Source organism: Marmota monax, unplaced genomic scaffold, assembly GCF_021218885.2.
Source record: "Marmota monax isolate L192 unplaced genomic scaffold, Marmota_monax_Labrador192_F-V1.1 WCK01_AAM20220418_F8-fsc00024, whole genome shotgun sequence".
Taxonomy (NCBI): Eukaryota; Metazoa; Chordata; class Mammalia; order Rodentia; family Sciuridae; genus Marmota; species Marmota monax.
In genome coordinates this window covers 17,074,661-17,094,138 of record NW_026695224.1, presented here as the reverse complement: position 1 = coordinate 17,094,138, position 19,478 = coordinate 17,074,661, and the positions used below count along the sequence as shown (strand labels likewise).

The window sequence follows — 19,478 nt, the reverse complement described above, 5'->3', positions numbered from 1 at the left end:
TGATAAAAAGCCTATTTTGGCATTGAGAAATGTGTTGTGCAGGTAGTTGAATGATTCAGGCAGGCTGGAGAGCAGCATGCCTGCGATCCATATTTATGAATGAACATGCATTGCTTCCATAACAGAAAAAAAATGGTTATGCTATCTGAATTTTGACAATTAACATAAACTCCCCTCACGGTGATGCATGCCTGTAATCCCAGTGATCTGGGAGACTGAGGCAGAAGTACTACATGTTCAAAGTCAGTCTCAGCCCCTTAGCAAGACCCTATCCCAAAATAAATAATATTTTAAAAAGGGGGGCTGGAGTATGTAGCTCAGTGGCAACGTGTCTCTAAGTTCAATCTCCAGTGCCAACAAATACGTACTTAAATAAATTCTTTTCCCCACCCTAGCCAAAACCAAATCAAGACACATCATTGTCTTAGCTATCTAATGAGTGTCTCCCTTACTATCTGTACGCTCCACAAGGGCAGTGGTCATGTCTGCCTATCACCTGGCACAGGGACTGTCACAGACTGCATTCACAAGTGAAATGCTTTGTTTGTGTTGATACTGGATGCATGTATATAAAATATAATGTATGTTAGAAGTCTCCTCATTTACATTTATTTGTCTTCAAGTTTTCCGGTTGTAAAAAAAAGAGTTTTTTTATTCTTCAATCTGCAGTCTGTGGGACACTTCTTCATCTAAGATCTATCTATCTATCTATCCATCTATCTATCTATCTATCTATCTATCTATATATATATACACACACACATACATACAAACACACATATATACATCTTTTATGTGTGTGTGTGTGTGTGTGTATTATTCACTTTTAAGGATCATTCTTAAAATGAAGAAATGACAGAAATCACTCAAAGTCCCAAATTGCTGCTTTACCCCCACTGCTAAGAATAAGCCTTGCTGCAACTGTGTGCATGCTCCTTCACTCAGCCATGCTAGTCCAGCTTGCAATGAAAAGGGTCCTAGGAGCCCTTGACTGCCTACCTTCAATACCAGCCTATGTTTTTCTTTTTGTTCTGTTGAGCCACATCCTCCCTGTTTGCTAAACCTCTTCTCCTTACCTGTTTGTTTCAAACCATCTTCCCTCTACTCCAAAGTGGGTGAGAACAGCCTTGGTTATAAATGTCCTTGGGTGAATTTATTCTTCAATTGACAAACCAGATAAAGGTACTTCAAAGAGATATGCAAAGATAGGAACAAAACACAGGGAAGGGCTTTTTCCCTAGGGTGGTTAAAGATAGTAGTGGGTTGGAAGGAAGAATAGGAATCACAGTGGAGAAGTGAAGTGAGAGATCTTAACAAATTGTGAGGGTCATCTCTCTCTCACACACACAGTCCATCAAAATGATGGGAAGAATGAGGAAGGTTTGCAACCATCATGTGAGTTAAGCCAAGAGAAATTTAATGCAAATGCTGTGCAAAATTTGAAGTGAGCTTCAGGAAAAGTATTTTATTTGATGGAACAGACTTCATAACTTGAATGAGTTAGAATAAACAAGAAGGGCATAGAGTAGGCAAAGCCTTTTTGGCGAATGCATTGTAGCAGACACACCCTTCTTTCCAAATGCATTTCGGGCATGCCAAGCTTCCTAGCAGAGTCCTAAATATTGGTGTTCAACTTCCATATCCTTCTTTGTTCTTCTCTAAATTGCAGAAGAAATGAAATGAACTGGAGTAGGAAAAGTCCAGACTAGCTGGCTTCCGACATGGCTTTTTTACTCCCTTTCATCTTTTCAGTTCTCTGTCTTTAAGACCTCTGTTTTTGCTCTTGAGCTCAAAGTTTCAGAGGAAAGGTGCAGGCACCAGTATTCTGGGTTTGCCTTGAATTCCTCTGTGTTCAACTTTGCTAAGCTTGCAGACGCCAGTTTAGGGACATTCAGTGGGAATGCAAACAGCCATTAGGAATTTTATTGATCAAAAGGAACATGTTTAAACAATCCTCAATAGATTTACAAATTAGGGAGCCTGCACGTTAGAAATTCATTCCGTGAGCATTTCCTTCTTTTTAATTGCCCGCTTGCTCCTTCATTACATTGGCATTCTCCGTCACTATGCAATGGTGCAGCTGTTCCCCCCCAGTGTTTGTCTCTTTCAGAGTAAACTATTAACTTGCCATTTCAATCTTCTAAAAAATGCTTATGATTGACAAAACTTTATGAAACAGTGGCAAATTGGAAGAAAATTATTGCAAAGAACAAGGAATAGCTAAGCCGTATTTGGAGAGAATTTTATCATTGTGGACTAACAGTGTAATTGGCTGGTTAACAATATTATAAACTGGTTGGGGTTTGAATTCTCATCCTACTCTCTTTTTTTTTTTCCTTTTCTTAATTCCACAGACTAAAAGTTGTACAATTTCATGTCATGGGCATTGAAAGAGTTTCCATTTGAGACATTTTTTTGCTTAGTTCATTTAAAAATGAATACCATGAATACTGAAGGTGAAATCTGATAATGGTCTTTTTAAGATGAAGTACCAGAGAAGTTTTAACTTTGTGTTTTGCACTCACTAGTGAGTTAGCTGCTCTCTGAACAGTACCCCACTTCTCCTTGTGTAATAAGACACCACATTAAAATAGTCAGGGAAACAGAAACCTAAGTAAACTGGACTTTTCTCAAATTGTCCCTAGTAGTGATTTAACTGAGCATAATTCACATGTAATAAACATGCATTTTAGTGTGGAGTTGAGCAACTTTTGAGACATAATTATCCTGCTGCCATTATCCACCAGATTGAGAAAAATCAGATTCCAGAAAAGTGGACTTTGAAGCATTATTTTTGTTGGTTTTCAGATGCCCCCTCTCCAAAAGTCATGTGAAAATTTCCTAGTGAAGATTGCTCCTTCCATTTTTTTTTAAAGAACCATAATTGTACATCCTAACTGAGCCTTGTCTAGACCTTATTTTTGAAACAGCAGCTGGGTAAATGGATGACAGAAATTCAATGGGGTGCCATGGTTGGGGTCAAATATCAGCTCCCTTTTTCAAGACTGAAATTCAAGTCCTTTGAGCAATGCCCTTTTTAGTCCTCTGTAGCTACCCCTTGAGCCTCAGACCACAACTCTTTGTTCTTAAATAGAACACACCAGCAGACAGTGCTGACACGTCATTTATGGAACTTATTTATTCATTTATTTATTTATTTTCATTGAGACTGCAGCAGCTGCACAGCTAAATGCCTGCATAATGGTTAATTAAAATAGCTTTTAGATATTATATTTTTCAATTAAGATGCAATTCACCAAACCAATCAATTATAGGTTATTATAAAATTTCAAAGGTGACTTAAAGTGCAATAGCATGGAATTAAGAAACCTTAATTTGCTCGAAAGGGCCACCTTCACTTTAAAGTGTCAACCAGCAAACGGTGTATGATCTCCAAAAAGTAGTTATAATTATATCTACTCCCTCGCCATGTCTGACTAATGCATTAAAATGTATTAAGAGGGCAATTTAGAAATATGCCTCGGAAGTTGCCCCTACACTATTAAATCAGGGGCAAGGAATCCTACTCTGTGTGCCAATTTGCTGGTGATTTATTCTGCCCTTGAGATACATGCAAATTTGGAACAGCGCAGGTCCCTTTCTGGGACATGAAGGCCTGCTTTTCCTTCAGTTTTGTTAAAACACCCCTGGACGTACCCAGAGGTGGACAAGCACAGTATTCTGGTGGCTGCTTCTTCTGACAGAATCTCATAATGGGAAAACTTTCATTAGGCACGAACTGTGGGTGTCATTAAAAGGGAACAAGATGAGTATTGACACTGGGAAGCAAAGGTCAGCCAGAGGCCTGCCTTTGCCATTACTGCTCCTTTTCATACGTATCTAATCATTTCAGGTCCTGATGAGGACTTTGTGTGCGGAATTCCTGCTTCAAATGTTGTAATACATCAAGCCAAGGTTCATCTCAAGAATGTGCTTTGAAGGCTGTTCCAATTTTGCTGCCGTAAATTTATTATTTAAAGAAAATGCTGTGACATAGAATATTTTAGTATCTTAAAAACGCAGGAGGGTGAATGAGGAATAACCTCCATCAATTGATAATGGAGCCAGACTGGCCAGTGAGGCCAGAGGGATCCAAAGTGGAGGATCCAGAAATAACAGGAGAGCAGAGAAGGACTTGTGTATCTCTGTGTGAAACTGATCCCAGGGTTGATGCCAGCAGTAGATACCTGGGCAGTTCTAGTAGTTTCACAGTCCTGATCAAAGACACCTGCTCATCCATTTCTCCTTATTTTTCCACCAAGGGCAGCATTAACCTCTAACCGCAACACCTCCTACTGCCTTTTGCCTAGAAATGAACACCCCATGCCCCCCTCCCATCTTATCAACCCCAGTGTGGCTGGTTCTTGTTTCTGACCTCTTGCCAGCTCCCCAAGGAATTAAAAATGAGTACAATCAGCTTGAGCCAAGATGGGAAGTGCTGGGACATTCCCACCCTGGAAAGAACTCTGCAGCCCTAAGCAGCATATGGTTGATGTTAGAAAGCTTGGCTCCCCGTTTTCATAATCACGCAATTGAGGGAAAATCTTGACCCTTTGCTCTTTAGTGGCCTCATGTGTAAAATTAAGTTTGCTTCATGATTTTTGGACAGATCAATGGTGTAACAATGCAGTGTGCTGGCACAAATCAAGGACTCCGTGTGGTGTGTGGTTGTCCCTCTTTATCTCAGACTCCAACATTTCTCCAAATGTTCTCTTCGACCTTCTCCGTTCTGCAGCCTCTGACCATTTTCTGGTGCCATCAGAACACTGGGGAGGAGATTGGTGTCCTTGGCCTGCACTGGGAAGGTCCTGACACCTGAGGCTTGCATCTCTGTGCCCTTATCTGGGATCCACTGTCTGGCGGCACTGGTTTCCTACTGGCCTCCCCTTCCAAGGGGAGAATACTCCTCTTATCCTCTGAGGGCATCAGTGATGGAACACTTGGAGCAGCACTGTGACACTATAGCTACAATTGTTTGTTCATTAATTTAGCAAGGATATGCAGAAGCTTTCCTGTAGAGCCCCACTCAGATATTTCCTCCCATTTCCCCACATTCTTGTTGATCCAAATCAACTTCAGCTTCTCCCATATTTAGTTATGAACAATACTCTTCAAGGCCATGCTGTTGCTGATGCAGACTAATTATACAAGGCAGAGGCTTCTTGAGGGTACACGAATAAGTATAAAATACCTTTCCCCAAATATGGATGTAGCATCTCACGAGATCCTCTAGCTCTGCCTAGCAGAGCTGGGTATCTTTGGTAAGTTGTTGGCCTCTCTGAGCAGCAATTTCCCCCTAAACTTAAACCATTGCTAATAACAGCTTTTATCCAGGATTCTGGTAAATATTCTCAAGGAAGCATTTAGCACATGGAGGCTCAGAGTGAGAATACAACCCTCCCTTCAATCAATCCTCCCTTCAATCACATATCCCATCTGTTTTCTTAAAATTGATCATGGTCCTGCAGTGTGTCCAACATCACTGATATAAGACAGAGCTCTGTTTGGTCCTAGCTTTGCCACTAACCAGCAATGATATCATGAGCAATGTGAGGAGCCCCTGAGACTCAGTTTTCTTTGTTTTCCATAAAATAGCAATAAAAACAGTGCCTCAAATAGAGGAATGTTGTGAGCTAATGACCATGAAACACTCATCTATGTGTGCTCCAAATAAGCACAACAAATGAGCAGGTTGTTATTACTGTATCATCAAATACATCTCTATTATTATCATGGAAAAAGCAAGACCCTCAATTACTTTGGTTAATGACAGCTAAATGGAGTGAAGTCACACTCTTCTTGCTGTGGGAGAGAGTGCTAGAGGGACTGTCTTGGTACACAATAGCAGTCACAGGAAGACCAGAAGGACTTGCAATGAGATTCTCTTAGCTCACCTGATCTCTCATCTTTGTCTATAGGAAATCTCCCTACTACCAATGGTGTATGTCAGCTGCTAAGATATTCTTCCTGCTGTTTGGGTAGGGGACAGTTCAGATGAAATCAGTCTCTACAAGGAATGCAACTTCTAAATGGCCCCAAAGATGCACCATCCAGATATTTTTCTCATGGGTACCCAGATATATTGACACCTAAGGATCAATGAGAACCATCCAAGAACAACTGTGCAGGTGATTGCTGCGTATTACAGAGCAGGCATTCTATATACATCATCCTTTTTGAACACTTAGACTAAAACTGTGAATCAAATAATGCTCCTGTTTTACAGATGAAGAAATTGAGCACTTTGTACAGGTGAATTAACTTGACGATTTTCATTCACACGGTTTTTATAGGAGGAATTGGAATTTTTAGTTTTTCTTGAGTCTCATCTTTGTTCCTTTTCCTCTAGGACAGCTCAGAAAAATGTCTGGGATACATTCTGTGATGGACGCCTGTGTATTTCATCATAAGTGAATGGTAAGTGGCACTTTATCCATGGATTTTAGAAGAACTAAGAATTCAAAATTATTTCTGTTGTCTCTGTGAGAGCAAAGAAGGGCTATATTCCCAGGGCTAGTGTTAAAGTTAATGGGCTGGATCACAAATGAAATTAGATAGATGAGTAACAATCATAAAAATTGTCTTTCTTTAATATGTGGCATTATTCTCTTCTTTACAATAAACATATTCTCCTAATTGAAAGACTAAGTAAAATTTCCTGGCGCTTGAACAGAGGGACGTGCAGCAGCCCCAAGAATCTCGTGATTATTTAACACCTTTCTAACACACCTTAGGATTCCGATTTTCTAGATGAGGAAACTGAGGCCGAGAGAGTGACTCACCTGAATGTCAGGCAGAAGGAAGAAAGTGGGAGATCCAGGTGGGGATATAGTGATTTCTCTGGCTCAGTCTAGGTGCCATTTCCTTCTGGAAGCCACTTCACTCCACATAGCTTAGGGTGTGGCGAAACTATGGGCTCTGTGCCTGTCAGGTGCTGGTTCTGATCCTAATGTCCTCTTATGTCTACAGGACCTTGCTAGGTCCTGTCATCCCTCCGAGCTCCAGTGGACAGCATAAAGACATTACTTGCCTCCTGGGGCTGTCGTGACAATAGATCTGCCTAGCCAGGCTTGGCACATGCTTCTTATTGGCAACAAATGCTACTTGTGCTTCTCTCCCTGCGGACAGTCCTTTTGATAAATAAAGTTAACCTTACCCCATTTCTCAGATGAGGATGCCCAGACCATGGCAGCTGACAGCTTGCATGGCTTTATGTTCAATAAAGAGGCACATGGAGGATTTATCAGCCAGATGTGACAAATGGGCCCTTTCCCTTTTCATTAAGTGGTGGTGGGCCATATATCGAAATTACCACCTGTCATCTCTCTTGATGACCTCTGAGCTATCGATCCTTGTAATTTTCTTAAACAAATATTCCATCTATAGGACATGTGCCTGCCAATTTCAGAGATCAATACCAGCCTTTTTGGTGGTCATTACAGGAATTTGTTATGATACCGTCAAATAGATGTCCGAGTCAGAGGGAAGCAATTCGTTCTGTCCAGCGTAAATAGACCTCAGCATTTTTGTTGAAAAATGCAACAGTCTCAAAGAATCACTTTCTGTGATGAGAGGTTCTTATTTGGAAGGTACTATGCTCCAAGGGAATTTGAGTCAGTCATTTTTAAAGTGTTTGAACATTGTTTTGTTTGTTTCCTTAAACCCTACAGTGCATCAGACTTAGTACTTAATGCCTATCAGAGGTCCTATAGGATATATAAAAAAATACATATATTACATATATTATATGCATATATACACACATGTGTGCAAATACATATATATGTATATGATAGAACCACTGACTTGAAGAAATCACCTGAACATGAATAACTACTAAATGACTAAGTCTATTAAGTGTGTTATATGTTAAAGGAAAGATGTAGCCAATATACTATGAGATTTTAGAAGACAAAGAAAACACCCAGTTGCCATCTGCATATGTTATAAAAGACTTCATTGATTTTGAAGTTTGAGAAGGACTTGGAGAATTATACATAAGGCAGCAGAGTATATTAATGAGAGATGGAAATATATAAGCAAAAAAGTATGGCTATAAATAGTGGATAGACTATGCACCATATAAATTTAGGGGCAGGACAGTGTGACAGTGTCTTGTTTTCCTGGCCCTGTTGTAAACACATAGTTGGTGATCATCAATGTTTTTTGAATGACAGTGATTATGAATAGATTGAACAAAGCTTGAGGACAATTAGTGTTTTACTATAATCTAAGTATTATAGATCCGATCTCTGAGAAGTTTAGAATAAGAAAGAGTGATAGAGGCCTTGCTGTAGCTAAAGTTATGAATATAGCTATCAAACACGTACACATTTCCCCTGCTATGTTCAGTGTGTGCTTGTCAAAGTTGATTAACCCATCCAGTCCCAAGTTTGCAATTCTGGGACTGTTTCAATGAAATTATCATGTATATGAAAAATGCAAATTATTTTTCAAATGCTCTAATCATTTAATTATTACTTTTCTCATAGAATTCTGAAAACACATTTATTTTAATAGTTTTTGTAATTGATGTTCAATTTAAATTTTTAAAATTTTGTTTTAATTAGTTACACATGACAGTAGAATGCATTTATGCCCTTTAATATATCATACATAGATGGGATATAATTTCTCATTTTTCTGAGTGAACATGTTGCAGAATCATATTGGTCATGCAGTCACATATATACATACAGTAAGAATGTCTATTTCATTAAATTTTGATACTTTTCCCATATCTGGGATGGTGGGACTTAATATAACTTAATTGTGCTAATGGCTAACCTTAGAAATATATGATATTTGAAAAAAAATGTATTATTACTTTATTCAATTTAAAATATGACTCAAAATGAAATCTTATATATGGAAGGGAAGTTGCCAAAGAGGCTCTACCTGCCTCTGAAGATTTTTCCAGTTTCTGAGCTATAAATCTTAACTGTGAAAGCGGCTGACGTGAAGAGGCTTCCTTTCGTTCTGGGTGTCCTTTGCATTGTTAAAGGTCTTAAACCTGGGAGCAGCTGAGATTCTCTGTGGTGGACCCCATCGTAGTCATCAGCATGCATGCAGTGGGCCCCTGGAACAACACTGTTTCCCATGTCCCATGTGCTAAGGACGTTTGTAGGCTGGAGGCAGGGTGGAGAATAGCACCGCTCATGGCCGCCAGCCCTGGACCTGTGTTCTCACCAAACCAGGCTCTGGTGAAGGCCATTCCTTGAAACTCCTCATGTCATGGTTGGAAAAAGGTCAGAAAGTTGAAAAATGGTGTGATAAAGGGGAGTTGAAGATATAAAGAAAGGAGAAAAGACTTTCAGTTGCAACTAGTAGAACCCTGACTCAAATTAACCTAAGCAAGAGTATGAGGCTGTAGTCAAAGGTCTCCAGTGACTTCAAGAATATTGTCACCTCCTCCTCTTCCCCTCCACTTCTCTTTTCCCTCTTTCTTTCTTTCCCTCTGTCCATGTCTTTGGGTTGATTCTTTCAATGGGCTGTCCTTGGTCTTTCTCCTTAAAGGGAGACATATTCATATACCTAGCAAAGAGAGCACAGGCCTATCCAGCTTTAGTTTCCATTAGTGTAACTTCCTGAGTTTGAAGGACATAAAGAGCTTACATCATCAAAACACAATCCAGAGAAGGTGGCTAGCAGGTGTCTGGCCCAGGTTGGGGCAGATTCATTTGTTGTCACTATGGTCAGAGGATGGGATACCGTGAATATTCAGATCCAGGTCATGTGCCCACACTCACGGGGACAAACTACTATCATGATTTTTAGCTTCAGTAGCACCTCATTGAGTGGAGGAGGGGTAGGTTCCAAATGGGCTGTGTCTGGTGGTGGCTCTTACAAAACGGGAGATGAGAATGAGAGTGACATTTTAAAATGAAGGAAAGATGCTTCTAAGAGGCTCACCCCATTGAACAGTGAAGTAGGCAAAAATTTTTTTCAGTGTCTTCTTTAACTGGTGGGAGTAGGAGGATAGAAGCAGAAAGAAGCAAATAAAGCTCTGGGCATCTCCAAAAGATTCCAGCCTGCAGTAGAATGACCTCATTTGAACAATAAAGTGACACTGGGAACTTCTGAAATGTTACAGCCCAACTTTAACATTTACTTTTATTTCTTTCTTCCTTTATTTATTTATTTTTTTGTAAAGCCAAAGTGCACAATAGATACAAGTTTGTGTTTAATGTACAATTAATGATGATGAGGATGATCATGTTCTCAGGTTTAAAAAAAAAATACTGCTGCCAGACAGACACAGTCACTGTTCAGTACATCTTAAACTGTGTAGTGGGACAAAAGTAAAGAAATTGGGTTTAGTAGGATCAGGGTCAAGGTAACTGAATTAGGTCTTAGAGGTGATGCTCAAATTATCATATTGAACCTCAACTTCAGGTGAACTTGAAGTGTCCATTTGTTTTATTTTATTCTCATTCATCCATCAGCAGCTCCCTCCAGGGAGAGAGTAGGACGATTTCTTCACTTAGAAGGCTGAAACACAGAGAAGATTTTTCTTGCACAAGGTCAAACAATATCAAGGTGAAAACCTGTGTTTGCAACACTGTGACTAAGGAACCAAGGAAAGCCAGTAGCCACAGCGCAGTATGTCCATATTCTTCCCTCCTAGAAGAGAAAGACAAAATGCTTCAGAAACACAAAAAAGTGAGCAAGGAATGTTATGTAACTTTAGCTGGAAAGAGCAGAGGAAAAGGAAGGTCACACATAGGAAATGACATTGCAAGATCCCAGGGTTCTCATGGAAGGAATATTGTCATCAAGAGCACTTGACTCCAAAATTGGTCCGTCAGAAATGCTTATTAACAGAGTAATATAAATGATAAATGAATAAATAAATGAATATTCATTCATTCAGCACTTTTTACTTATAACCCTTCATTATTAATTCACATGATATATTATGTCTGCTTGAGTCTTTGAGGAATTGAACGAATCAATACATTCCTCGTCTCATTTCCACTAGGATGAATGAGAGAGGGATGTCCCTTTTCCCTGTTCTCTCTCTCCTCTCACCCCCACTGCCAGCTATCTCTTCTAAAAGAATCTTTAGACCTCTGCTTCTTCACCCAAATCCCAGGGTCTCACACCGAAAAACTTCCTATGAATTATAATTTTTTTAAAAAATATGGAACAGTCAAAATGAAGCTTTGTCTTGGCCGCTTAATTTGGAGGGCATTATTTTTAGACTTTCGAAGGACCAGTGGCACGAAAACAATTAGGATCTTTTGTCAAGTTAATTAAATTTTACTAAGTGTAGTAATCTCAGTGGGCTTCGTACACCAGAGGTAAAACTAATTAAAACGCAAATTCTTTCCAGTCTAATAAGGAGTTCTAACTTGGGTAGCTGAGGAACGTTGTGCATACTGAGAGATATTCAAAACTAATTTATAATGAGACGAGGGCAAACCCTTAAATGGCTCAGTTCTGTTGAAGGCTCACTTGAGAACACCAATAAGTATGTTAAATTGGAAGCCGCCACTTAAAAAGAAAGCAGACTGGCAAGTCTTGCTGGGTAGAGGAGAAAAATGGATCCAGAAGAGTCAAGTGAGGACGGGCAACATGGTAGAAATAAGCTATTTGCTTTTTTACCTGAAAAAAAAAAAGCTATTTTCTCCCTAGGTTCCTTCTCCTCATTAAACTGTCCCATGGAAGGCTGAGCTAATGGCATTGCTTTTCCTGAATTGGTCTTTTCTTAATAAAACAAAAAAACAAAAAACTACATGGAGCAAGAATGTTTAGTTCACAGGATTCAGATCAGTGGTTAATCCACACCAATGACACTGACATCCCCATTTTTAATATAAAACCCCTGGAAGACTCAACAAAACTGGACTCTATCATGCACATTGGGAGCATTAAGATGGCAACTCAAATGGCTTTATCCCTTCTTTAGAAACCATAGACACCAATTTCTACTTCCTGTCAAATGTGTTTGAATTTCAGACTTGCTGTTGAGAAATTTGAAGTGATTGTGAAGTCACAACAGGCAACCTTCATATTAACTTGGGCATACTTCAATTGACATGCTATTCCTCTACCATTGATTGAAAGTGGCATCTACCTGCTGACATTTTCTTCGTCTCTCTGTCTCATTTCACACCCTGTGGTCTGGCTCTGGACCCTGATATCCCACTGAATTTGGCACGTACTACCAATATCCTTCTAATCACTAAATCAAATGGCGTTTCTTTGTTGCTACTCCCTTCTACTAGATTGGATCTTTTGTCACATTGGCCACCCCATCTGTCCTAACCCATTCTGCTTCATTTCCATTTGCGATGCTATATAGAAAGGCAGTGGAACCTTCTGGAAATAAGCTATACCAGTGCTTCTTTCTGAGAACAGGGCTTCCTCCCTAGTCCTGCTCGGTAGGTATACCAGCATGCTGTCGAATGAAAGGTGGATGGCGTCATGTTTGGGTATCCATATGAAAATTGAAATACTTCTTTTTCTTATATTATTCCAATCTTTGTACTGTATAAGTAATGCCTGCTCATTTTAAAACTTTTAGGAAGAACATTAAAATAAAAGGAAAAGAGAAATAGGCATATAATTAAACTACAACTAATTATTTTTTTCCTGTTCCTTGCCTTCACTCTCCATCTTTTCTTTAATCCAGGCATCTGATCATCTTTGCAGAACTCTAGTTTGAGCCTTATCCCTTGTCACTAAAAGTTGTTTTCATAAGCTATTCAACCTAGTGGGAAGAACACTGACTTTTGTCTGTGGCACGACTGATTCGCAGTCTCAGTTTCACTCTTTATTAGCTATGTCATGTTAATTGAGACTTTACATATCTCTTATTAATTTAGATTTCTTGTCTGGAAAAATAGGGATGATAATCACTCATATCACAAACTTGATAAAAGCAGAAAACCAACTAATGTCTACAGTGTGCCTAGTTGTGGTTTTTGTTTTTGGTGTTCTTATTTTTAATTAATAAATACAAGTGTTTAATGATTCCACAATGTGTCATCGCTACTGTTATGCATTTAATGCCTTCATTAGCTACTTACTATCACGAACTTAAAAATGAATATTTTCATAACTTCTTTAATAAATTTTCCACCCACAAACACACGCTACTTTCCAGGAAGTTTTGAGTCCATCCTTCTCTTGCCAGCTCTGCCAGTAAGAGCCAGGGCCTCTTCCTCCCCCAGGCGCTTTGGTGACTTTAGCAGGAAGAGGAAGGACAATTCAAGTACCATGTCATTGGTCATCAAAGACTTCTGCTCCAGTTTTCTGCCCAAGATTCAAATTACTTACCTTCAAGTGGATGGCCTAGCTGCTTATAGCTTTGAGGAAACTCTTCTTTCAATTAAAGAAACTGTTTACAAGGCTCTATAAGCAATACTGATTGGCTACTTCCAGTTCTTTAGTATCACCTCTCCCCCTCATTCTTTAGTGCTGAATTCATAAGAGAAAGAGTCATCAGTGTGAAACAATGCAAGTGGAGAGATTTCAGCTCAATTATGGTATATTTAAAAAGACATGGTCCCTTGGTTCTGGAAGGATGAGAATGTTAAATCTACAACAACCAAAAAGAGAAGATAATTCAACCACTCACCTTAGAAGATCGAATGCTTAATATTCTGGACTCATCACTCATTCTCTATTCTTAACCTCACAATGCTACAGCTTCCCAAGTGCTCGTCTAGTGACTGAGACTACAAGATAAATGCTAAAACTGTGTTTCCTTTGAAGAACATACAGTCGGATGGAGTGGGGATCCCCAGAAAGAGGCTCACCAATGAGACTCCAACATACCAGGTGGTATGGTGGGAAGACAATGAAATACAAAGGAGTAGGTAAGAAGGTGTCTTCAATAATTCACCAAGTAGAACCAGAGAATTGAGAATAGTTTGATGACAGGCCATGATAGACAAGAGATAGGCTATAGTAATGCATGGTTGGATTAGATGTAGTTTGGAGGAGATAGGTTGGGAGATGAAGCTCAAGGAAGGGAAAAAAGGTATTACAGGCAAAGCTCAAATGTCATTCTAGGGAATTTTGATTTTGTTATGTGTGTGTTGGAGCATCATTGTAGATTCTGATGGAATTTGATTTGCCTATTGATGACTTTAATTAATTAATTTTTTTATTTATCTATTTTTTGGAGCCATGACAATCCTGGTGAAGCTAAGAGACTCAATTTACATATCTAAAATTAAGGAGAAGAATGCTGCTGCCCAAGCTCACTCACAGCATGAGTCACATGACTAGCTACCAAATAAGTGAAAGAAAGCAAAGTGGAAGAAAATATTTTCTTCCAAGAGTGTTACACAAAGGGGAGATTTCTATGGGGACTGCCATCATAGCCTTTTAATAATTGCAGGGCAATAAGTTAATTACTCTGTTTTATCTTCTTCTTTCATAGAGCTCTAAACTGAATGAGTAAATGTGAAAAATTAATTTAGGGCCATGAACAAACAAAATCACCAGTCCTCAGAAGGAAACCAATAGAAGAGATGTAGCAGGGTCTTCAAACTTTGCATGTTAACTTTATTTTTCTTCCCCAAACCCAAAGCTCCTTCTATTTGTGCTCATAGTTTGGGTTGGATTTTTGTGTCAACCAGTCAGGGTGGGACAGCCCTGTCCAGAATTAAGGTTCGAATGCACTATATCCTGCATACAGTCTGATTTCACAATTCTGACTCTGACCTTAGCAAGTTTATTTTCCTCTTTTAGAAGATGTTTTCTCCTATGGCTTTGGATGATTTGGTTTCAAGGCCAGTGGTCCAAAGTTGGACCCTTAGCCACATGACACCTTCCTAATCCTGGGGACTGCTGGATGTGGTTGTTTGGAATTCTGTTGATTTTTGTAACAACTATTTTATAAACATTCCCTTTTATTATCCTGAAATTAAATTCATACATAATATAAACTATACACATACATAATTTAAGAAGTTAATGCAATATTGTAATTGTAATACAGAAAATAAGATAAGGAATGTGGAGTATAATAAAAAAAGTAACTAACTCTATCCCTTAAGAAATCCAACTTTACCTTATAAGAAGATATAATGAAGTAGTAAGATATGCCTATATCCATATACAAAATCACCATGAATGGACTATAGAAACTGCAGACTAAAACAGACTATTGTATTGGAAGCATAAATGCCAGTAAGGGCTTTTCCATACTGATAAGTTATTCCAAAGGTAAACAGCTTTTGTCAAAGTTTTAAAAATTACTGTCTTTCTTGAATTATACAGAAGTTATATTCCTGAAAAAAATTAGTGTATATTTAAGCAATGAAATAAACTCCACTCATCCATATGCAAAATGAACTTGGATCTAGGCATATATAATCATAAAGTTTTTGATCTATCTGAATACCTGGTAGACTTCCACAAGTCAGATGGAATATAAGGTAATTTTTTCATTGTACGGGATTATTTCTGCACTGCATCTCTCATTTAAATACCAGTGTCTACCACCCTTGAAACACACACATGCCAAATTCCACCCCCACCACCACTGGGACTTTTTAATATGCACATTAATGGTGTGGTACTTTCTAGGTTGAGGACTGAAATCCAGTCTTGTTTGAACCCAGTATGCAGATCATTACTTCTAAGGCTGAGTGTCCTAAGTTCCATAAGGAAATCTGAAGTTCTCCTGAACCCATGAGAAATTTGGAAGGCCTATGATTATGGTCTGAATAATGTCAACCCCAAAACTAGATGTTGCAGTTCTAATCTCTGCTCTCCAAGGGAATGTATTTGGAGATAAGGTCTTCAAAGAGTAATCAAGTTAAAATGAGGTCATTAGGATGGTCTATAATCCAATATACCTGTTGTCTTTATAAGAAGAGGAGGTTAGGATACAGGAGGAAAAGCCAGGCAAAGATCAAGAGAGAAGAATATCATCTACAAGCCAAGGAAAGCGGTCTCAGTAGAAATGAACCATAGAGTTGGGTCTGGTGACGCACGCCTGTAATCCCAGCGACTTGGCAGGCTGAGATAGGAAGATCTCAAGTTCAAAGAGAGCCTCAGCAATGGCAAGGCACTAAGCAACTCAGTGAGACCCTGTTTCTAAATAAAATACAAAATAGGGCTGGGGATGTGGCTCAGTAGTTGAGTACCTGTGAGTTCAATCCCTGGTACCCCCCCACCCCCCCAATAAAAAAGAAAAGAAAGAAATCAACCATGGAAACACCTTTCAGATTTCTAGCTGCCAGAATTGTGAGAAGATCAATTTTTGTAACTTAAGACTGTTTAGTCTGTGGTATTTTATCATGGCAGCCCTAGTAAACTGACAAATATACATTTCTACTGCTTCTGTGATTTCTACTGAATCTATAGCTATTATTTTGACAACCATTACCAGGATTACAAACACTTTGGTGCCTTCCATCACAATTATTAATATTTCTTGAACTTTAATCATGCTATTTTTATGGTACTAATTAGAACTCACAACAAGCAGAGGAGCAATTTATGCTCTGGATGGGACACCCAGTTACTGAGTGGCAAGACACAGGCTGTCTCCAAAACCCACATGCTCCAGTTCTATGCTACAATTTCCCACTTCCAGCTGAATCAGGTTTAAAGTCTATCAAGTGCTCAGATCACAAGTCTGAAACTTCTTGGGCCACTACTAAGGACCATACTATGTGTTATCATAAGAGGAACTCATAAAAAAATTGTCCAACTCTTCAACTGAGGATCCTGAGGTGTCATCCACATGTCAATAATTTTTCACACATGACAAGCAGCACTACATAATGGTGAAGAATATTCTTTTAGAGTCCAGTTATCCAAGTTCAAATCCAGCTGTGTCACTTACAAGCCAAATATATTAACTTCTCTGAAACTCAGTTTCCTCATTTTTAAGATGATAATTCCTATTGGGTATGGATGTTTTGAAATTCGAAGTGAGATAATTCACTGACAATTCTTAAAACTGTGCTGGATACAAAATGAATGACAAGATAAATTGCCCAGTATCGGTGGGGACTTCACATATGCCATCTCACTAACAGAAATGTTAGCCTGTCTTGGGCTTACGTAAAAGTTCAGAGAGGCTTTGGGATTTTCTCAAGGTCACCACAGATAGTAAATGGAGGGTTTATGTAACTTCTAAGTTGTTCTTTCCAAAATGCTCTATTTTGTTTTTCATCTATTTCCAAAGTTTTCCATATATTAAAAAGAAGTTACATTCTCTCTCCTTACCTCACACATAGTCTGAATTCTTCCTGCCAAATACTATCTGTACCTATCTCTTTTATGGCAAGGTGCAACATCTTGAGCTCTGAGATTGTGTGGTGTGTGACTATTTTCTATTTTTCTGGGAACTATGTGTTAGTTTGTTTGTTCAAACCAGAAATAGGCCCTTATGACACACCATTTGATATGCATCATAAAATGTGTAGATGTAAAAAGAGAGATTTAATCTATCACCTGGATTTTTCTTTTACTATTTGACACCAAATACCTGAAGATATTGAACTTGACAGGGAAAACATCTTGGAAAAAAAAAAACACATTTTTTACTTCCATTCAGATATTTTACCAGCAAGTGGACAAAACCATAGTCTTATAAAAAAATAGCCTCTTATCTTAACTGGAAGAAGGTATTGCAGACAAACTTGGCTGTGTCCACAACAGGCTGTGGGTACCCACTGTATTTCAGTGGTCTTGAGGAATTATATGCACTCACTCTGACACCAAGAAGCGTAGAATGTATTCACCACCAGATTAAAACCAGCATCAATTTGAGTCTCTGCTCTGCTGCACTCTCAGATCTGTGAATATTAATAGAAATTTCTTTGTTGGATGGTTGGCTGCTTAAATTCATCTTCCATTCTTCGGTTGAACTCATTTGGGCAATTAATGTCAAGCATGTGCCCAATCCAGCAGGGCCAGGTGTAGGTCATAGTCACGCAGGTGCTGTGTGTGTGAAGATCAGATTCATGAATCCTGTACAGAAAAGATGGCAAAGTGCTTCCATGGACAGCTTTGAATGTATTTTCAGTGCAAGGTAATAGAGCAGCAACTGATGTTTCCTTCATATTTGGCAACTTTCAAGTCCTACGTCTAACTACCGCCTTCAGGTGCACCTCTGTAGCCCCAGCAACTTGGGAGGCTGAGGCTGGAAGATCCCAAGTTTGAGACCAGCCTCCCCAATTTAGAAAGGCCCTGTCTCAAAAAAAAAAAAAAAAGAGTTGGGAGGTAGCTTAGTGGTAAAGCATCCCTGGGTTTGATCCACAGGATATCCCTCCACAAAAAGATGCAGAGAATACTGGTACTTACATTGTAGGGCTGTTTGAAGTTTAAGCAACTTCCTAGAAGCAAAGTTCTTGGAAAAGTTCCAGGGACAATGTAAATACTGAGTTACCAATTACGATTACCAGAGGAAGTTAGACAAACTAAAAAACTTCAGAGAGAAAATCAAAGATTGAAAAAAAATAGTTATTTTAAAACAGAATCTAGAACAACAGGATTAAAAATAAATGTGCTGATTGGCTCAGGTGGTAGAGTGCTCCCTCATGTGCATGAGGCCCTGGGTTCAATCCCCAGCACCACACACTCACAAAAAAAAAAAAAAGAAGAAGAAGAAGAAAAGAAAGAAAGAAAAAACAAATGTGTGCTAAGTCCAATGTCCAAATCAGTTTACCTGGAGCCAAAGGCACTTAGGAGATAGGATGACACTACAAGAAAAAGCTGGTCTCTGGGCCAGACCTAGGTTTGAAAGCCAGCGTGGTTGTTCATTGCTGGATTGTTCTTGTGAAGATTGTTGAATTTCTCAAATCTATTTTCTCATCTAGTGAGGCAATAATAACACTTGTCCATGTTGTAAGACTTCAGTACATTTAATAAAAGGTAACTTAAGTGAAGGGCCTAGATAAACCTTTTCAGCAATCTTGCTGTCTCTCAGAGATGTAGAATAGGCTTTCACTGTATTAATGCAATACCCAGAAGTTTCTTGACTCTTTTTCCAGCTGAACTTGGGCACCACAGCTTGATTTGGAGAAGAGAAAGGAGAAATAAGGAATGCCCCAGACTCCTTTGGCTATACCCAGGGAGAATATGTCCCTAAGCTCACAGCACTCAGTAGTGCTACCCAAGAGAGGAAGACAGGCCGGTAGGAGATGAATCATCACAGGCACCAGAGGGTTTGTGTGTGGATAAACAGCATCAGGCCCAGGCTGTTCCCTTAACTGCCAGTCATGGTACAGTATAACTGTCCATAATACCCAACCCTGGGTAATGTAAATTGATACAATTTTCCCAAAAGAAATTCATAATTTTTTCACCAGAAGCCTTAAAAAATGTTCATGATATTTGATTTATCATTCAATTTTAAAAAGAAATGTTAACATATAAGCATGTGGATGGACAAATGGGTACAAAATTGTTGCCGAAATATTCTGTGTGCCAGCATTTAAAATTCATTATTAGTTATATGTCACATCTATGAAATGGCCTACTTATCCGACATTAAAATTTGC

General features: G+C 38.9%; 1 long non-coding RNA gene across 1 annotated transcript in view; it reads left to right on the top strand.

Annotated features, from left to right (window-relative positions):
• The window catches only part of LOC124086693 (uncharacterized), a 78,671-nt gene that overhangs the window by 7,659 nt on the left and 51,534 nt on the right, over positions 1-19,478 (top strand). Inside the window, exon 2 of the long non-coding RNA XR_006849884.2 lies at positions 6,350-6,417. This is a non-coding gene — a long non-coding RNA (uncharacterized LOC124086693). The remainder of the gene's footprint in view (positions 1-6,349; positions 6,418-19,478) is intronic.